Source organism: Mus musculus, chromosome 8 (assembly GCF_000001635.26).
Source record: "Mus musculus strain C57BL/6J chromosome 8, GRCm38.p6 C57BL/6J".
Taxonomy (NCBI): domain Eukaryota; kingdom Metazoa; phylum Chordata; class Mammalia; order Rodentia; family Muridae; genus Mus; species Mus musculus.
The window spans coordinates 113,517,039-113,537,626 of NC_000074.6; the positions used below are offsets into that span (position 1 = coordinate 113,517,039).

The 20,588-nt window shown below is 45.1% G+C and overlaps 1 long non-coding RNA gene and 2 other non-coding genes across 3 annotated transcripts in view; 1 reads left to right on the forward strand and 2 right to left on the reverse strand.

Annotated features, from left to right (window-relative positions):
- The first annotated feature begins 243 nt into the window (after window positions 1-243).
- The window catches only part of 4930571O06Rik (RIKEN cDNA 4930571O06 gene), a 33,527-nt gene continuing 13,182 nt past the window's right edge, over window positions 244-20,588 (forward strand). Inside the window, exons 1-2 of the long non-coding RNA NR_110476.1 lie at window positions 244-346; window positions 15,415-15,483. This is a non-coding gene — a long non-coding RNA (RIKEN cDNA 4930571O06 gene). The remainder of the gene's footprint in view (window positions 347-15,414; window positions 15,484-20,588) is intronic.
- Gm25766 lies at window positions 2,438-2,568 on the reverse strand. Its single transcript, XR_003947700.1, has one exon. It is a non-coding gene; the product is annotated as a small nucleolar RNA SNORA17 (small nucleolar RNA).
- On the reverse strand, window positions 11,472-11,633 carry Gm24291. Its single transcript, XR_003947631.1, has one exon. It is a non-coding gene; the product is annotated as a U1 spliceosomal RNA (small nuclear RNA).

Below are 20,588 nucleotides of genomic sequence, written 5' to 3' on the forward strand. Positions count from 1 at the left end.
GTATAGTGTCAGAAGAGATCCCAAGCCTGTGTTCTTAGCTACAGCACGTATTTGATACCCTATGCCCAGGACTGTGTGTTTTATATCTTTTCTTTTCTCTTTTTTTTTTTTTTTAATTTTACATTGCTTTCTGATTGTATGCTCGGCTCAGGGAGTGGCACTATTATGAGGTGTGGCCTTGTTGGAGGTGTGTCATCACTTATGGGGTGGGCTTTAAGACCCTCATCCTAGCAGCGTGTAAGCAAGTCTCCTCTAGCAGCCTTCAGATGAAGATGTGGAACTCTCAGCTCTGCCTAGATGCTATCATGCTCCCACCTTGATGATAATGGACTGAACCTCTGAATCTGTAAGCAGCCCCAATCAAATATTGTCCTTTATAAGACTTGACTTGGTCATAGTATCTGTTCACAGCAGTAAAACCTTAACCAAGACGTGATTCTTTTTGAATTTCACATCATGTACACCAATCTACTTCATCTCCCTCATTTCCCCCTCCCCTCATAGCCACCCTTCACCCTTGCAACCCCCCCCCCCCAAACAGAGAAAACAATCTCATTGTGGGAGCTGTAGTGTGTCATAATGTGTCCCACAGTACACCCTTTTGTCCACATTTCTTTGCTTGCAAATATTCATTATAATGACTTGTCGGTCTCATACAAAGCCTCTGGCTTCTGCTACTCTAACAATACTGGAACCTCACTGGAACTTTTCTCAGATATCCTGTTATTACCCTGTGTCCTGGAGATCCTATAGTTTTGGCTCTGTAGGCTTGGCCTCTTCATTCACTCCAGCAGTTCATTGATGGGGTAGATGTCAGAGTGGACCCATTGAGATTCGTGGATCTGGATCTGAGAGGCATCTGAGCTGGTCAGCCAGCCTACATGGCCGGTTCATGAGCAAACCCCTCACAATCAGGGCTAGCCCTACCCTGCTGCCCAGGCAAAGATGCAGGGCCTGCTCTCCTGAGCACTGCAGCAAGTGAGGAACATGGCCAGTTCTTCTACTCTCATGACCCAGGATCAGCAGTCCCACCTGCCAAAGATGGCAAGGATGGGGAAGGGAAGAGCACTTCACCCTTGCCTTTGCTGCCAAAAAGCCTTTGCTGCCAAAAAGCAGACAGGCTGCAGAGCCAGCTCTCCCACACACAGACCTCACCCATTCCTCTGCCATCAGGGTTAGCTTTTCTGTGCTGCCCAAGTGAAGTACAGGGCCTCCCCTCCAGAATGATGCAGTAGGTGAGGAGCAGAGCCAGCTGTCCTACACTCATGACCACTTTGGGGCCAACTGTTCCACCAACGATGGCATCAAAGGCAACAGGGAAGGGAAGGGGTCTTTGTCTTGCTGGTGTCACCTCACAGCAGACAAGAGGCACCTCCCTCACACTCGTGCCCACAGGGCAGGCTCACCAGCAATCCCTACATCCAGAGTCAGCTCTTCTATGCTACCCAGGTGAGATATGGGCCTGCTCTTCCAAGTGATGCAGCAGGCGAGGAGCAGGGACAGCTCTCCTGCTCTGATGACCCCTCAGGGCCAGCTCTCCCACTTCCCTTAGGTGACAAGGTGTGAGAGTGGGGGCAAATCTCCCTCACTCATGTCACTTCACAGCAGATAAGTAGCTGGCAGACAAGTGACAGGGCCAATTCTTCTATGCTTACCCCCTTGGGGCTGAATTTTCCAAATTTATATCCTTGGGGTGGCATAACTATAACTCCCAAAACGGGTGGTGGGGCTTTCTCTCCCGAGCACTGCAGCTAGCTGGGGAAGAGTCACTTCGGCTGCTCTCATACCCCCATGGCAAGCTCTCCCCAGATGCCCAGGTGAGGAGTAAGGCCAGTTTTGTACAGCCCTCAGACATTAACATTTTCCCAGGAGGCAGCACAGACCAGGAATATCTGCTTGGCCTTTGGTGGTAACCATTTCCTACTGATTCAGAACAACAGACCCAGACTTGGCCCTTGGTGGAGGCACAGGCCAGGACCCCACTATGGTCCCAGGTGTCATCAGCAGCTACTCACATCAGGCTGTTCCTCACTACCAGACTCCAGTTCTGCCTCTCTTCATGGTGTCCACATCCTTCTGTTTCTCTTTCTTTTCCCTTTCTCCACCACTTACTTTCTCCTTTTAGTGGTACCTGGGGTCTCTGAGTGTCTGGGGTTGTCTCAGGAGTTGTCTCAGGCATGCTATGCTTCATCTGTGCATTATGGTCTGCCCCCACCACCCCCTACTCCGGGCCTGCTTGGTACCAAACTGATGGTAATCTCAGGGTAGCTTCCTGTCTAGGACCCATGGTACTGGTCTGGTGGTCATCTTGTGCTCACTCCTCAGCCCATCCTTCTGGAGTAGCCCTATGCAAGGGTCATCTGGGATTATTCCTGTGCGGGGGGGTGCGGAGAGTGATGCCAGACTGGTTGTTGTCTCAGGATCACTTTATTCAGGGAATGTTAGGCTACTAATCATTCAGATGTTCCTAGGTCAGAACACTGAGCATAGACACAGCCTCTCTCCTCTCTGCCACCTACTGACCCGAATGTGACGCAGCAGCCATGCCTACAACACCTCTGGGGCAAGATATTATGTTATCCTAATTTTTTTTAATCTCTCAGATTAAGAATGGTATGATATACACTGTAGTGACAATTTTGGAATGTTGGTTTCTTTAAAAACACAGAAACATTATGGGAATATGTTTTTGTTTTAATCCCAGGTGTGGGATACTGGGCTGCTTCAGATTGTTGATAGCAGTTGATTATGATTTGCCTCGGGCTCTAGCAGGGGTGTGATTTTGCCAGGTGCAGATAGTTTCTGTGATTGTATGATGTTTGGAACTCTGGGGACTTTTGATAGGATCTATGAATGCTAGGATCCCCAGAGGTGGGGTTGTTGGTCATGGTGGTTGGTTGTGGTTTTTTTAAGGAGTCATGTGCAAAAGAGAAAGAAGAAGAAATTAGATGCCCTGGAGGTGACGATCAAATTTGCCCCAAGCAACTCAACATCCCTAAATCAACAAAATTAGTCTAAAAATATCATCACCCCCTTTCTCTTTTTCTCTCTCCTATCTAGTATGGGGGGGGGGGGTAGGGTTAAAAGGTCACAAAGTAACAGCTATCCTACATCTTATTCTTTGCAGTCTCCAGCATCAAGGCATCAGTGAAGGGTCTGAGACCTGTATCACCTTACACTTTATCTTCCTAGGAAAAAAATCCTAACATCAGAAAATAGCTTGTCCAGCCGCATATGTAGCAGAGGATGACCTTGTTGGACATCAATGGGAGGAGAGGCCCTTGGTCCTGTGAAGGTTCTATGCCCCAGTGTAGGGGAATGCCAGGACCAGGGAGCAAGAGTGGGTGGGTTGGGGAGCAGGGGGAGGAGGGAGGGGATAGAGGGTTTTTAGAGGGAAAACCAGGAAAGGGGATAACATTTGAAATGTAAATAATGAAAATATCTAATAAAAAAGTAAAAAAGAAAAAAAAGTAAACATTTATAGAAAAATAGGCAGTCATGTTGGCTATGATACTAAAAGCACGTTGTAAAGTTTAAGCCAAGGTGCCCAACGATCTGTTAAAAGAAGCGATCAGTACATAGGACCATATTCAACCTAAAGGAAACTTTTCAAACCATCCCAAGACTCAATATTAAATAAAAATGATTTAGTTTGAAGCTGAGCAGAAGATGAGTAGACATCTCACCAAGGAGCACAGGGAGCGACTGATAGTCACATTGAGAGGTGTTCTATTGGACGTTAGAACATGAAAATCAAACCACAACGAGACCTAACTGTATACTTGCTAAGGTGGCTGAAAGAGCAAAGACCACTGAAGCCAAGGGACCATGCTGAGTGGTGACACAAAATGCCAGCAAACAGGGGGTTCCATTGTCCATCCCTCATGTGTGGAAGGAATGGTATGGTTATCCTGGAAAATGGTTTTTCTCCCTCAGCCTGCCCACCTCTGCATCTCTGTGCCTTTTCCTAAGCTGTTATCTTTCAGACCACAGTCTATCCTCCAGCCCAAGGAAGCAAAGGGGACTTCACCTGCAGGCTTTGAACGAAGGACATTTCCATCCCATAAAATGTATATCGAACTCTGTCTTTTCAATTTATAAGGCCCACAGGTGCAAATTTGCCACCCTGTCCCGTTACCTAGTTACCATTCACACAAACTGCATCACTCAGGTATCTGATGCCCACGTCTCCGAACGTGGCCATATTATTTACTGTGGTGCCCAGGCTCCAATTGGAGACACCAGCCTACACTTGGCTCTCTCCCTTCACAACTCAGGGCCGGCCATGCATCACATATGTGTCACAGGTTGGCATCTTCTTTGAAGAGCCCACCAGAATAGTCAGCATACCTCCCCTGCTTCCCCCGACCCCATCCATGTCTCCAACAATGCGCCTCACTGAGCTCCCAGCCTCTATGGCTCCTCCTCTTGAGTTCCTCTGATTCTCCGACTATAGAGCTGATGCCTTTTTCTCAGGGAAGGGCTCCTGTGACTGTCACGTCACTTAACTTTCTTCTGTTTTAGTTTGCTCCCCATATTTATTACTTCAACTTTTTACATCTACGTGGCTGCCTGTCCATTGTCATCTCCCTGCTCCAGAAGGTGAGACCCTTGAGAACTGAAGGCTCATATGCCTTCCCAGGTTTCCTCTCCACACCTCTCATACTGACCAACTCCCATGCGTGCAATCACCTACAGCAACCTATTCACACCTGGCTTCCAGCAGCCACAGAAATTTTGTGCATCGCCCCCCTCCTCTGACTGCATCCCTTCCGTGATTTCCCCACAGCTCTGCCAATAAGCCCGGCTTCTTGATATCCTTGAGGCTTATAATATCCTCCTTCCCAGACCTTTTTGTTCTCTGCTGACTTTGATTAGTGATGCTTCCCACTTGCTCCACTGGGTCTGGCCTGTGATTAGGCCACGGCTAACCAGAAACAAAAGTCTGGAATTCCGATGACTAGCCAGAAATGACACTACAGAGCCCAGAGGGCCATGAAGAGGATAGTCTGAATACTGAGCAAGCAGTCCCTGAGCCTTCGTGGATGAGGGACAAGCCTGTGTCCTAAGCTCTAGAGAGACAGGGCCATTTCTGTCTTCTGCTTGATTTCATGGTGAAAGCAGGCTGGGCTCTGATTTAAGGGCTTGTCAGTAGTGACATCTGTGGAAGAAAGCAGAATAAGATGGAGCCCTAATTGGCATAGCAATAGTAGAGGAAGCAGAAAGCACTCGATTTTCCCTAGACTTAGAAGGAAGAAGGCCCTAAATCTCAGATGCTGTGACGAATAAACAAGATGCCTAGGAGAATGCCAGAGGCAGTGGGATGCTACAGAGAGCTAGGGTCTACAGGAAAGGAACAATATGGAGCAAGCACTGACTTCGTGATGGAGCTGGAATTTGAACCCTGCATTTTCTGCCTCCACACCCTTATTTGGATAAGACACAGTTGGTGGTCAGAGCACTGATACCCATGTTGTTCTCTAGAGTTTGACATGGGAGCTGGGGCAGCACTCAGACTTACTGATGGCTATCTAGTGCTGGGAACACCGTTTTAGACTATGTTACATTACCATCTCTTGAAAAGGTCTATGCTCCCCAGGGGGTTATCTATTACCAGTGGAAGCACAGAGCTGAGACCAAAATTCAGTATGTCTTACTTGGACTCATCCAATCACAGAATGTTCTAGGATCTCCAAACACTGTGAGTTGAGACTAAATCTCCTATCCCATGTGCCTACTCTCTTGAATATTTGATATCTACTAACTGTTCAAAACAATCTCAAATAATGTTCTTGTAAACTTGGATATAACAGAAGGAAAGCAATAGTTTAAGCAGACATAAAATCAAATGAGCTTGTTTTTAAAGTAAAATAAATTCAAGTCTTTCAAACACACTTTGATAAAATAGTTTTCTGATCGACCTCTCTAATCATTTCTAAGTTAATAATTTCTTCTCCAGACAAACTCACTCATCAGCCGATAAAGCATTCATTCTATCAGCCATCTGCCCATACATCATACACCTTGTGGCTACCTATTACTAGTTGCAAACACTAATCTTGGGTCTGAAGATCTAAGGCCTAACAGGGCAGGACTCTATCCACAAAGGAATTTATAGTCTAGTAGGAGATACTGAGAATAAATCAGCAAGTTGATTGTTATGGCAACACACCTTATGTGTAGTAAAGGATGGAGAAGGGGAAATGAGGAGAGCAAGAGAGGGAAAGATAGGAAAAGATTCACATAGCAGGGGAGGATACACCAGAGTGGAGAGTGAAACCATTTAAAAGCTGAGAACTAAGTGACGAAACACAGAAGGGGTCTAAATGGAATTCTCATACCAAGAATTTTCAAAGGATGTTTAGTCTGTGTTTCGGTGGAGACACAGATTTATCTGGATATAAAAATACACAAGGTGGCTAGTGCTTTGCCCAGACTGTTCTAATCCATGTCCTCGATCTGTGCTCTGCTCCTACTGTGCTGAGAGAGATCTTTGGTACCCTTAGGTCCATTTCTTCAAAGACTTCCTGGCCAGTAACTGCTCAGTTCCTGGTTCCTGAGACTCTTTTTCTAACCCCTTAGTCCATGTTCAGAGTTCTATTTTACTAAAGAAACTAACTTAAAGTCATTGTGGTGGTTTGAATGAAAATAGCTCCCAGTGATGCATATGGAGTGGCATTTTGGAGGTGTGGTCTTGTTGGAGGAAGTGTCACAGGGAGTGGCCTTTGAGGTCAAGCCTGGACCCATGACTCACCTTCTCTTCCTGCTGCTTTCAGATCCAGATGGAGAACTCTCGGCTCCTCTCAGCACCATGTCTGCCTACTTGAGGACAAACACTGATGTGTTCATGAGTCTTAAGTTATTTCTAGGTTCAAAGTTATCTGACAACAGAATTCACTTGGATGGTTACAAATCCATTGCTTATCAAAGTGTCTGCTTGTGAAGGGAGTTCTACAAAGTAAATTTATCAAATCGCAGCAATAACAAAGCTCTGATTTGTTTTTATTTAGCTTTAATTCTGTTGACCTTGTTCAATAGCAACATGAATCTGTGTTGGTTGGTCCTGAAAATGTCTAAGTTTATAAATATCTATAAAGATCATAAGGATTAGTCATTTATATTATGAGCTCAGCTTGAGTTAATATTCTTACCCACTTATGTCCTCCATTTAGGATCTTGATCTTTCTTTCCCTTTTTTTCTGATATTATTTTAAGTCCTGTTACAGTGTGATGGTTTCCTTTGCATCAGGCGTAGTGCCAGGAATTTTCTAGAAGGGATACGTAGCCTAAGTTTTAGTGGATAAATAGAAGCTATCTGAGTAGACCAGTTAGTACAAAAGAGGGCCAAAGCTTGGCTCAAACATCCCTAAATCTAAATCTCACACCCTTCCTCTGCCCTGGTTGTCTTGTTTTTAGAACTGACCTAGCTTATACCCTTAAGCTTGCCACTTCATGCACTTGCTGGTCACTGATGCTTCAACAGCTGGTTTCAGAGAGATAGACAGACAGACAGACCCAAGATCTTAAATGCCAATGCTATTCTGAGTAGAATTTATTGTCTCTTTTGTATTATTGCTTTCAAATGTAAAAATTATATTTTTGTTTATCATACACTTATCTTTTGAATTCACACGGCTTAGAGCAAATGTTGAGATAACTTTCAGTGCTTCAACTACGTTCTACCTGTCCTTTACCTCCAGTGTCCTTCGTGAATGTTTCGGTTTTTGGTTTGTTTGTGTCTTTTGCGTTAGCTACTGCTCCAAAGATCGTAAAGGGACAATGGCAGGATCTGATCTCAGGTTTTAATAGGAAGTGGCCTTAATGCTTTATTCTTCAAAATATCATCTGCTGTTTTGGGACCTAGCATTTGTTATTTTCCAGTGGCCTTCTTCTCATCCTTCCTCCGTACAGTGATCCACAATAGCTTTTGCATTTTACTGAATAGCCTTTCAGCTGCGATTGATATGCCTGGGATTGTTGATATAATAAAATATGTTGATAAAGTCTGTGATTCCGAAGTCCTTGTGCTACTGGAATGCATTTCATTTGCCGTATCATATAATTTAAAAAATGGATATCTGGACTCAGACATCTAATAGTTTATTTGAAATACTTCCTTTTATATCTGTAATTGGAGTCCATGTAATTTTCTCTTGTGTGCTATCTTCATGATACTTTAGGCAATGAATTAAAGACATATCATTTTTCCCCCTGTGGAATGGAATTATTTAAATAACGTAAGAATTACATGACGTCTCCGTTTAGATTGAAAGCAGCAGTAAAACCAGCTGAACCTGCCACCCTATCTGGATATGGTTACTGGAATACTCAGAACTTTCTTCTATTTGGGGTCAAATGGTGTATTTTATGTTTGATAACAAACTATTTCTCAAAGATTTTGAACATGTATTATCTTGGTTTGTGTGAGATGCCTTTTAATATGCATTCTTAAGCTTTTCTGTATTTGTAGATGATAATTTAGTGTTGGCATCTAGAGCCCTTCTCTCTTTCCCTCTCTGTCTCTCTGTCTCTGTCTCTGTCTCTCTCTCTCTTTCTCTCTCTCACACAGACACAGACACACACATTCAGTTTTACTAGTTATTATTCATTTCAAAGATGATGCTATTTCAAGTCCTGAATTTATTTTGCATCATATTACATGGATTATAAAATATATTGCAAAAACTAAGTGTCTGTGTCTTAAGATAAAGGCTAGTTTTTATCTCATGTAAGAGATATCCCAAAACATGCAGCCTGTCATCCCACCAGCACAGTCAGGAACATAGACTTGGTCTTCATGCCTTGCTCCTAAATGCTACCTTCCATTCTTGCAGTCCTTGTAATCAAATGACTGTCTGAGCTCTGGCTCTTATTCAACAGTAGGTGGGAGACTAGAGAGCTAGAAGGATCCTGCCTCAGTCAGCAGGATGTAGCTCCCTTTGTTTTCCTTCCCAGAACTTCTGGACCACACTTCATTCTGTAACCCCTTGACACTGAATGACAAATAAACAAATAAACAAAGGGCGACTGAGGATGGAGAGATGGTTTCATTGATTAAGAACACTTACTGCTCTTGCAGAAAACTCAGATTTGGTTCCCACAACCCAGCTCATCCAACTCACAACTCTACAACCCCTATTCTGGGGAATCCATCACCCCCTTTCTGGCCTCTTCAGGCACCGCACGCATGTGATGCATAGACATATGTGAAGGTGGCATGTGCACACACATAACATAAAAATAAATGCTTTTTTTTTAAAGCAAAGGATATTTAGAAGTATACCTGTGTAACTTCCCATGCTGGAGAACTTTGTGGTGGGCGTGGTGGCTTGTGACTGTCATCCCTGTACTGAAAAGGTTGAGTAGGGGGATCCAGGCCATCCTAGATCTGGGCTACTGGAAAGAACCTGTCTTTAAAGCACAAAAACAAAACACAGAACCAGAATTTTCTACTACAAATCTATGTATTCTATCAGCCATATTTCGGTTTTGTGTCCACTTCATACTTCTGTAAGCCTTTATCTTTCATCTGAATAAGCTGTTTTTCCAAAGTTACGTTGGCTTGCCTTCTTTTCTAAGTCATGCTTTACGATAAATGTTGAGCTGAAACCTCTCGTACACTGACAACGAGCTATACCCCTGAGGTACCTGGGTTACTTTACTATGTTTCAAGTCCTTGAAGTCAAATATATTAGTTTAGTTTTATCTTTAGAAAACGACAACCAGGCTGGGAAGATGGCCCAGTAGATGAAGCACTGGCCGCATAAGTATAAATACTGTAGTTCAAATTCCCAGAAACCCTGTAAAATCCACACAGACATGGCAGAGAAGTGTCTGTAAGTCCAGTACTTGGGAAGCAAAGACAGAGAGGTCTGGCTGGCTAAAGAGGCTAGCCAGAATTGCTGAGATCCGGGTTCATCTATAGACCCTACCTCAATAAATAAGTAGAGAGTGGTCAAGAAAGATATTTAATGTCAACTTCAGACTATGTGGCACACACACACACACAAACAAACATAACACATACATATAAACCATATATAGATATATAGATATATGCCCAAAAATGTAAAAACTGCAATTAAGCTTCTAGGAATCTAAATTTTAAGTCCTGTGTTTTTATAGGATCGTTTGTTAGACTCCAGCCCTCTGCTGTGGGACAAGTGTTTACAGAGCTGCTTGGAGGTGGTTGAAACTAAGAGCATTGGATTTTAGGGTTTATGATCTTTGAACATATATTCCCTGAGCGTGGTAGTCATTTGACATATTAAATACCTCTTCTCAAGCGCATAGTGCCTTCTCTCTCATAATTCATTTAACCAATTGCCTTTTTGCCAGACATTTAGTGGTCTCCGATTCCTCAAGATTGTAAGTAATGCTGTTTCTGCCTTCCTTATGATATATCTTTGTCCATCTGTGTAATTATTTCTGTAGGCTCAGTTTCTGGAAACAGGATTGCTATGTCAAAGGGCATGCGCATAGAAAATCTGATGCCTTTCCAAAAACCACTTACCAGCTTGCTCCTTCTGGTTTCTGGAAAATATACACTGTCTGGCTCTCCTGTGTTTTAGATGATGAGGTCGCTGGTTTGACATGAGCAGACTTGAAATCATAGTGGCTGGACCTCTCCTTCATAGCTAACACTGTGTAAAGCCAAGAACTGCGATGCCAGGACTTTGACTGCCACCAAGTCCTAGTCCTACTAACCTTGCTCTCTACCAAAGCAAACCAGGGGCCAGAGCATGGTTTTATTCAAGTCAGAATTCAGAAAAATGAGCTGAAGCTCTCTATCTCAAAAAGGATGCAGGAGGAAGAGGAAGAGGAAGAGGAAGAGGGAGGGAGAAAAAAAAGAAAGAAAAAGAAATCCTCCATTTTCCAAAAGAGAATGGTTTCAGGGCCTTGAAAACCGTAGGCCCTGAAAGCTGAACTCGGCAGAGATTTTTTCCCCCAACATATTCTTAGATCAGAAATACTATAGGGCAGAGGCATGCTCTATCTTTTCTTTAAAATCAGTTCTGGGGCTAGTGAGATGGCTCAACAGTTAACAGCACTGACTGCTCTTCCAGAGGTCCTGAGCTCAATTCCCAGCAACCACATGATGGCTCACGACCATCTGTAACGGAATCTGATGCCCCTCTTTTTGGTGTGTCTGAAGACAGCTACAGTGTACTCATAAACATAAAATAAATAAAATAAACCTTAAAAAAAGAAAAGAAAGAACATCAATTCTGGTCTCACCTCCTATGTCACTCTTAATAAACTGATCTTACAAGTGAAGACCTATAAAAAGGATAAAGAAAGGGGGCGCCACAGTGCCCCTTCTTAATATTTAAAACACTCTGTAAAAGAATAGCTACAGATTAGACAAAGGGAAGAAGGCAGCTATCTAGGTGGGCTCTGCTGAGATCCATCAGGGAATGGCCACTTCCTCCTGGTAAAACATGGCCGTTTTTATAAATGCATGCTTTAGGGGAGAGTAGAAACTCAGTCTCCCACAAGTGATGTAGTTGAGGCTCCCACATTTGGGAAAGCTACAAAGGGCCAGCATATCAGAGTGCAATGGATAACCTTTCCTGCTGAAAGTAAAAACCACAACCCCTTTCATGATCATATCTCCCCTGCCAGGTAAGTATTATAAATTCATTCTTGTTCTCTTTTTCTTAAGCTCCTTTTTAATCTGTTCTCTTACATGATCACTGCCCAAAAGAATGATATCTAAGTCAGGTCTCTGGGCCTGGATAAAGAGATGACATTCTGAACTGACAGAAGGTCATAAGATTACTATCTAGGACAGGTTTCAGGTAAAGAACAAAGATTTACTATTGTCCTCTCCCTTAGGAGTTAATCTAAATGGACCTGTCAATCGCCTGAACAAGAAAACACCCCTCAGGAAAGATCTCTGTTCTAGTGGCTTTGGAAACAGTATAAATCCCACCTAAACGTGCAGGGCTAGCACACTGGTCTTTCTGGCCATTGTCCATACTCATCCCTTGGGAATTTGTATCTTGCTAATGGTCCATCTGGTCATGGTCCACTCTCATGGTATAGGATCTTATAGTATAATAAGCTCTGTCAGTCTTCTATTACATCTGGCACTCTTCACAGTCACCTCTGAATTCTTCCTATAGAGACTGCAGGAAACAGGGAACTGAGGAGAGTCCAGAACACAATCCCTGTCAACTGTGATACTGTACTGTCAAGGCTGCTGTAGGTGGCAAATGGGTGACATCAGTCAAAACTCAGTTGGGCAGGGTCTAAATGCAGAGTCCTACTGTCAAAGTCTGCATCACTGAATCAGTCCCATGGACACACGAATGTGACCTCTCTGTGTAATCTTCCTTCCACCTGCACACAAACATGTGCTGTGTGTGCAGACTTGAAAACATAATCAAGCTGGGCAGTGGTGGCGCACGCCTTTAATCCCAGCACTTGTGAGGCAGAGGTAGGCAGATTTCTGAGTTCGAGGCCAGCCTGGGCTACAGAGTGAGTTCCAGGAAAGCCAGGGCTACACAGAGAAACCCTGTCTCGAAAATAAAAAGAAAGAAAGAAAGAAAGAAAGAAAGAAAGAAAGAAAGAAAGAAAGAAAGAAAGAAAGAAAGAAAGGAAGAGAGGGAGGGAGGGAGGAAGGAAGGAAGGAAGTTAGGAAGAAAGAAAGGAAGGAAGGAAGAAAGAAAGGAAGGAAGGAAGAGAGAGAGAGAGAGAGAGAGAGAGAGAGAGAGAGAGAGAGGGAGGGAGGAAGGAAGGAAGTTAGGAAGAAAGAAAGGAAGGAAGGAAGAAAGAAAGGGAGAGAGAGAGGGAGGGAGGGAGGGAGGAAGGAAGGAAGGAAGGAAGGAAGGAAGGAAGGAAGGAAGGAAGGAAGGAAGGAAGGAAGGAAATAAAACTGTGGGGCAGTGGGCGCTGGGGAATAAAGGGGAGTGGGAGAAAACTCACATCCTGCCAGAGTCCTGGTGCTCTGGGCAGACGGACGAGGAAGACTGCCACATGCTTTCCACGAGACCTGAGTGGGTGTCTGGATGAGGGAAGCCACTGACCGCAGCTCAGCAGGTGGTGGGGCAGTCCTAGGCACCCGGTTCCCAGCCTCCAGCATCCCACGCTGGATACCTCAGAGGAGCTGAGAACAAATGGGGGCCCGGGGGATGGCTTGGTCAGCTCTGGGGCTGAAGGGAGTAGAGGGCAGGGGGATAGGGGGTGCTGGATGGTTCCCCCAAGGGCAAAAGTCCTTGGTCTGGGCCCTGGCTGGAGCGCAGGAAGGTCTTCTGGCAAGAGGTTAAATGCAGAAAGCTTATCCTATTGTTCAAGCACGGCAGGCCTTGATGAGCAGAGACAGTCTATGGTTTTAGAGCTTTATTGTAGAAAGGCAGGGAGAAAGAGAGAAGGTAGAAAGAGGAGAGACTGGCCATGGCCACGTGGAGAGAGGGGGGAAGGGAGAGAGAGAAGGAGGGCTAGAGATAAGAGTAAGAAAGGTGAGAGCTTAAAAAGAGCAAAGAGGGCCCAAGCAGCTCCTTTTATAGTGGGCTGGGCTATCAGGTAACTGTGGGGAGGAGCATACCTGGCTATAGTCAGGTAACTGTGGGGGTGGAGTCTGGCCAGAATGCCAGAAGCTTGGGACATTGTGTGACTGGTAGTCACAGAATAATGGAGTTGGGGGCTCTGTGGTTTCAGGCACCTGACTCTGGGAACTTGGCTCGCTTTTCTGTCCCCTGTAGAGTTCTCTACTGGGTCGCTGCCGGAGCAAGCCCCATTCCACCAAAATAGGCTGCCTATCACAGTCCCACATATAACCTAAAGACACTTAAATTAACCAGGAAAAAAAAAAGCACTTTGATGCCATAAACTATAGTAGAACTTCATCTGGTCAAAGAAAACTGCACAGTCACTAAGATATATTTGCAACTTAAATGCAAAGCAATAAGGCAGTCGCTGGTGAGAGAATGAACACCTCGCTCACAATCTGCGTCAGAGCCCAACTCTGGAGTCTCCAGTCACCCTCAATTTTGTAAGGGAAAACCTGTGCCAAGTAAAGGGGAAAATATTACAATAACCCCTCCTTAGAATTTGAAATACGATTTTACAAATGGCTTGGTCAGCACTTGGTACTACCCTTTGGTGAAGCTTTCGCCCTGGCAAGGGCAAACCCACTTTTGATAAAGAGAAAAATCCCACCGGACACTAGAAGGTAGGAATAAATATGGCACACCCAAAGATGAGATAAGAAGCAGTGGGCGGGTACTGGGGGCGGGGACGAAGGGAGGAGCTACCTCTTCCCGGAGGCATTCACATATCCCAGGAGCTCCTTCTTCAATGCGGTTATTTACAGATGTTCATCTTGAGCCTGCTGCTCTCTGAACTCTTTCCCCTCTCCATCTCTCTGTTTTGGACACTAGCCAACATCCTAAGGCTGCTTGCCTTGATACTCTTGGCATCGCATCCTGCCACCCTGCTCCCCGTACTCCATGCAGCTGCTGACAGACTGCCTCCGCTCATCCTGTTTTGCTTGCTTGACCTCTGGTTCATAAAGCATTACTTTTTCTCTCTCTCTCTCTCTTTTTCTGATCCAGCCTCTCTCCCTGACAGCTGCCAAGTATCTTCAGCTTCCTGCATTTTCCCCCCTCTCAAACTCCAGTCAATTTGTCCTCAAGTCGGTTGCTAAGTCTATTTTAAATTCTTTGATGTCTATGACAAAGAAGCTGGAAGAGGGATGGCGTGTTCCAAGTGGCAGTTACTTCTAAGGCAAAGAGAAAGACTGAACCCCGTTGGAGTCTGAGGTGAAAGGATGAGTTAGTCTAGGGTTGAGAAGAAATACCTTGTATTCGATGTATATCTCCTATTAAGATTATGCTTGAAATTTTGAAGCAAAAGCGGAACTAAAATTAAATAGGATCCCGGTGCCTTTTTAAAGTTGTCTTTAATATCCCGTTACCAGCTTTCTTGGTTGTACTTCAGTGTCTTTACAACAGCACAGAGGAACTGGCTCTTTTCTCGGTCACGGCTTTGCTAGGGATACACACTGGTTACTTCCGTTTCTGTTGTTAATAAAGGCCCAACAGTCAGGTATGTGATGTGCACGCTCCTGATTATAGAACTGAAGACTGCTTTGAAGAGAAGGCCAGCCTGGGCTGCACAGACAGCCATCGTAAAAGTTTAAAAAAAGAAAAAAAGCAGAAAAAATTCAGCGGAAGACAAAGGGCTTTGTTACTTTGTTACTTTGTTTTCACCAGAGAATGAAGAATCACAACACCTCTCCCAATGCAACATCCCTCTTTCCCCCCCTCCCCCTCCCCCTCCCCCTCCCCCTCCCCCTCCCCCTCTCCCTCTCCCTCTCTCTCAGCTAACACACACCAGTCCATGGCTGTGATTTTTTTTCCCCTCCAACCTTATTTCTGTACATAAGTGTCATCTGTCTTTTTCTTTTAGGCACAACATGGTCATCCCATGGCCTTTTTGGAGTAGAGATAACCCTGGCCCGGTAACCATGGCAATAAAGTAAGTAAAAGGATACAATGAATGGTTCGAATATGACAATGGAGATGGGGCTGTTCACACTTTGTCGCAGAAGATGAAAAGATGAGAGGACACTTGCAGGATCCTCACCTGACAGTCTAGCTGTTTCTCCCTCCTGCCAGCCAGCTAGCTCCTTGTGAGGTTTTGCTGTGGGGAGTTAGTAGTTCATGAGGATGCTGGCACGGATTACCAGGGGCTGGGGGCTTTATTAGAACAGCAATAAAGCTATAGACAGACAGACAGACAGACAGACAGACAGACAGACAGAGGGCAAAAGTATGGCAGAGGCTTGAGGAGAGTGATTCAATCAGTCTGGTGGGGTCTAGGAAAAAGATTTGGAGCCCACAGGGCAGAGGAGGGAGCCTCTTCTTCTGGGGTCTTAGAATGAGAGAGGTTCACAGCGAGGAGCTTCAGGCAGGCTCTCTGATGCCTGGTTTGGAGGCAGGGAAGGGGTGGGGAGTAGGAGGAGTGGGTGTCCAGAACACCAATACCCACTTTGATGTGAACTCACTTCCCCCGTGGGTGTGGCCTCACAAGCTGTCTAGCTCAGAATCCATAGACAGTGTGTCTCAGTGGGGTTCCTGTCGAAATCTGTGAGTAGTGCTTAGCTACTGCAAATCAGCAGCAATGCTACAGCCTACAGGAAATAGGAAGTTAACAATGTGGAGCTCCATGAAGTAACGTCTATGCACTCACCCTATACAGTGGGGTAAAACTCTGCACTGGTGATGGATGGGCTGCTCCTGAAAGCGACCTCTCAGCCCTGTTCCCAGAAGTAACCCCAGTAAACTCACTGGCTCCCCACGTCGAACCTGGGTGGATCCATTACTTTGGCTTATTGTTGATACCCTATATGGTTGACTAGACGCTTGTTCCTGTGCAAGAGTGAAGTGGAAGAGTTTGATGACTGAAGAAAGAATTTCTAGGTTGGCATTTAGTCTAGACTCTGTCCCACAGTTACCTAGCAACAGCCAGGTGTGTCTGACTCACTATAAAAGGGGCTGCTTGCTCCTCTTGCTCTCTTGCTTCCACTCCTTACCCCCTCTCTTCTTGCCCCCCCCCCCTGCCCATGTTCTCATGGCTTGTCTCCTTCTTCTTCTTCTTCTTCTTCTTCTTCTTCTTCTTCTTCTTCTTCTTCTTCTTCTTCTTCTTCTTCTCCTTCTCCTTCTCCTTCTCCTTCTCCTTCTCCTTCTCCTTCTCCTTCTCCTTCTCCTTCTCCTTCTCCTTCTCCTTCTCCTTCTCCTTCTTCTTTTTCTTCTTCTTCTTCTCCTCCTCCTCCTTCTTCTTCCTTCCTCTCTCTCTCTCTCTCTCCCTCTCTCTCTCTCTCTCTCTCTCTCCCTCCCTCTCTCTTTTTCTCTCTCTCTCCTCCCCTCCCCATGCCCTGAATAAACTCTACTCTATACTAAACCATCCTGTGGCTGATCCCAGGGAAGGGATGCCTCAACATAGGCCCCAAGAGGCACCCACTGTCCCCACACCATACCATGCCTCCACCAAACATATCTCTTGTCTCTTTCTTTTTATAAAACACAACAGTATATGCCTAAATAAAATCTGCCTTCAAAAACAAATGGAGAGCCGGGCGTGGTGGCGAACGCCTTTAATCCCAGCACTCGGGAGGCAGAGGCAGGCGGATTTCTGAGTTCGAGGCCAGCCTGCTCTACAAAGTGAGCTCCAGGACAGCCAGGGCTATACAGAGAAACCCTGTCTCGAAAAAACCAAAAAAAAAAAAAAACAAAAAAAAAAAAACAAAAAGCAAAAAACAAAAAAACAAATGGAAATAAACAAAGAACTACATAGAAATGGGTATCAAATAAGTAGCCAAATTTTTCACTGTGACAAAAGGAAGTCTTCATACCCTGTGATCTCTACCTTACCCTTCAGATTTTTTTTTTACGTACTTATTATAAGTTTAGACCTCAAGACAAATCTTACAAAGAACGACTTCCCCTGGAAAACCTGGCCAATGTGGTTGGTGTCAGAGTAGCTTGATAATGAGTGTGAAGGTTTGTGTCTGTCAAGGTTTGGGGAAGAAACTTTCTCTTCCAAGTGTACTCACAGATTACTAAGTTCCACAAGAAAACCTAGAGGACTCAACATTCACTCTGAAAGAAGGTAAAATTTGATAAATCATGAAATAAGAACATTATTTTAAGACTTTACCAACAGCATGGAGCTACGGCCATTTGTCCCTCCCCACCCCCAAAGAAGCAATCATTTAAACCTGGGATTGCCTGGCTCTGAGGTTTATCCTATTTTCATTTTGCTTGCTCTGATGAGGTACCCTGACAATGAGCAGCTCAGGGAAGAAAGGGGCTCGTCAGGCTTACAAGTCCATGTCACAGCCTGTCATTTGGGGGAATCAAGACAGAACTGAAGCAGCATTTTATATCACACACACAGTCAAGAGCAGAGAATAATAAACACACCCTTGCTAGATTACTTGCTTGCTTGCCTGACAGCCAGCCTCCTTCCTTGCTTCCTTCTTTCCTTCCTTCTTTCCTTCCTTCCTTCCATCCTTTCTTGTTTGGTACCTATGCTTGACTATCTTAGGATTTTACTGCTATGAACAGACACCATAATCAAGGCAATTCTTATAAGGACAACATTTAATTGGGGCTGGCTTACTGGTTCAGAGGTTCAGTCCATTTTCATCAAGGCAGGAACATGGCAGCATCCAGACATGCATGGTATAGGAGGAGCTGAGAGTTCTACCTCTTCATCTGAAGGCTGTGAGGAGAAGACTGGCTCTCTTGTGGTTAGGAGGAGGCTCTCATTGCCCACCACCACGATGACACACTTCCTTCAACAAGGCCACACCTCCTAATAGTGCCACCCCTGGGCCAACCGTATTCCAACCACCACATTAGGCAACTCTCCTTGTTTCAGTTTTATGCAGTTCAAGGCACTCTTCTCAGGTGACTCTCTGTTGTGGCAAGCTGAGAATTAAAACTCATCTGCAAGGGTCTGGTTTCAGGGAAGGAGTTTAAAGCAAGACAAAAACTCCATACTAAGCTTGGCCAAATATCTTTCCCCTCATCAGAGTCTACAAATAAGAAAGTTTATTGGAGACAGGAATTTGCATTGAGCAGAAAAATCATTTCTCCAAGGCCTGTAAGCCACCCAAGTGAATAAGGGAAGGTCAAGGTCATATAGAAAGGTCAAGGTCATACAAACCCCATTGCTGCTGTGAGCACACTCACCCATAGTAGTCTCTCTTTCTGTAAAGGAAGTGACAAGTCCCCTGAGTGCACAGAGTCTGTCTGCGAATCTCTTATCTCCTTACCAGACTCCCCAGCTGCCCAAAAGAATGAAAAGCCCCATGCTCATTTACCCAAGGAAAGTTCACAGGTCACAGGACATCAGAAGCTATGATAAAGCACCAACGTAACTTACAGAAGAGTTTATTGGGTTTATAGTTGCAGAAGATTAGAGTATATCATGGCACAGAGAGGCATAGCATTGGGTGCCTGGAGCAGGAAACTGAGAGCTAAGTCTTAAACTACAAGAAACAGAAAGAGGGAAGTACAGGTGAGACAAGACTATATGTTGCGGGCTGACCAGCAGCTCGTGAGGAACGGTACAACTGAGATGGCAGCTCGAGCTGAAAGAGAGGAACTAGACGGAAAGAAGAAAGAACGGAGCCAAGTCAAAGTAGACTCTGATCAAAGCTCAATTTTACTATTCCAACACGCAGTTTATGAAGGAGGGGAAGGGGGGGCGATTCCCACCAAATGATCCTGGAATCCAGTAGCAGGGTGACCATGTGTATGGCTCTGGAACAGCAAGGCAGCAGGTTCCAGCAGTGGGCGTGGCAGAACGATTGAGCGGCAAGCTCCATCCTTATGTAAACAGTGGAATCTTAAGGCTGGGGGAGGGGAGGCTACAACTATAGACACTGGAAGCCTGCCCTCAGTGCCTTATTTCTTCCTATAAACCCCACCTCCCAAAAGCTACACAACCTCCAAATAGGAACCAAACATTCAAATGTCTGAGTCTAGGGAGGCCATTTCATTCAAACTATCACACCGCTCTTCTCTACATCCTTAGAATCCCATCTTTCTTCCCAGAATTCCCTCCCCTCTCCTGCCCAGCAATCAAGGACTGTCCTAGCTTCTGCTACAACTGTGTGACTCTCAGAGACTTAGAAACCTGGAACCACACTGTAAATGCTGTCTGGATCCTGCTATCATCCCCAAGTCTCCCCCCTGGAGAACAAACTTCTCAAGCTCCCAGAAAAGGAGCAGCTAAAACCATCAAGCCCAGATCATAGCCAAGGATCTAGGACATAACCATACGTCCTGTGGAAAAGGAATACCCATGTGAGGAAGCAGAGACCCATGTTCTTACAACTAATCAAAACAATACTGAGGCCCAGGGTAGCAGCCTGAAACTGAGGGTTGAAAGGGAAACTGAAGAGCCTCTTCAGCACTCCAGCCAGGCTAGTGAGCGTTAGTCACCACAGAGTCTTCCACTTGAAGGAGAGGGTCACCAGTGCCTGTGAAGACTGTCTCTGTGGTTCTGACTCACAAAGGAAGATTAAGGTTGACAGTGAAAGGAAGACGGGACAAACAGGCCTCCAACAGCCCATCCCCACCCCAATCACAGGTAAATCTGGGAGCATTCAAAGCTGATCACCAATGGAAATCAGCCACAGGAATGGCAAAGCGTAAACCTAGCCCAACTGCTAACCAGGCAGACCCCACTCCCCTTAATAAAAGTCTACCAGAAGAAAAGTGTTGTTGCAGGATATTTGATCACAACCTCAAACCCCGATATTGTGTTATTTACTGAAAATACCTCTTTCTAATTGTGGTGTGACTCACCCTTAGCACACACCTGTGGAGAAACCCTGCTAATTAAGATTGCTGTCTACCATTGTCTGGACAGCTGTCTCGAGCTCCATACAAAATGGGGGATCCCTTTTAACTGCAGAACTTCTTCTCGGGCCTTGTCTGGGGAGCTTGAAACCCCCACATCATCTTCCTGTGGAATGTCAGGTCGCCTTGGTTAGATTACAGGTTCAGCTTCCCATCTCCCAGTGCAGGAAGCACCTGGAATTTCTGGAATGTCTCTTCATGCAAATG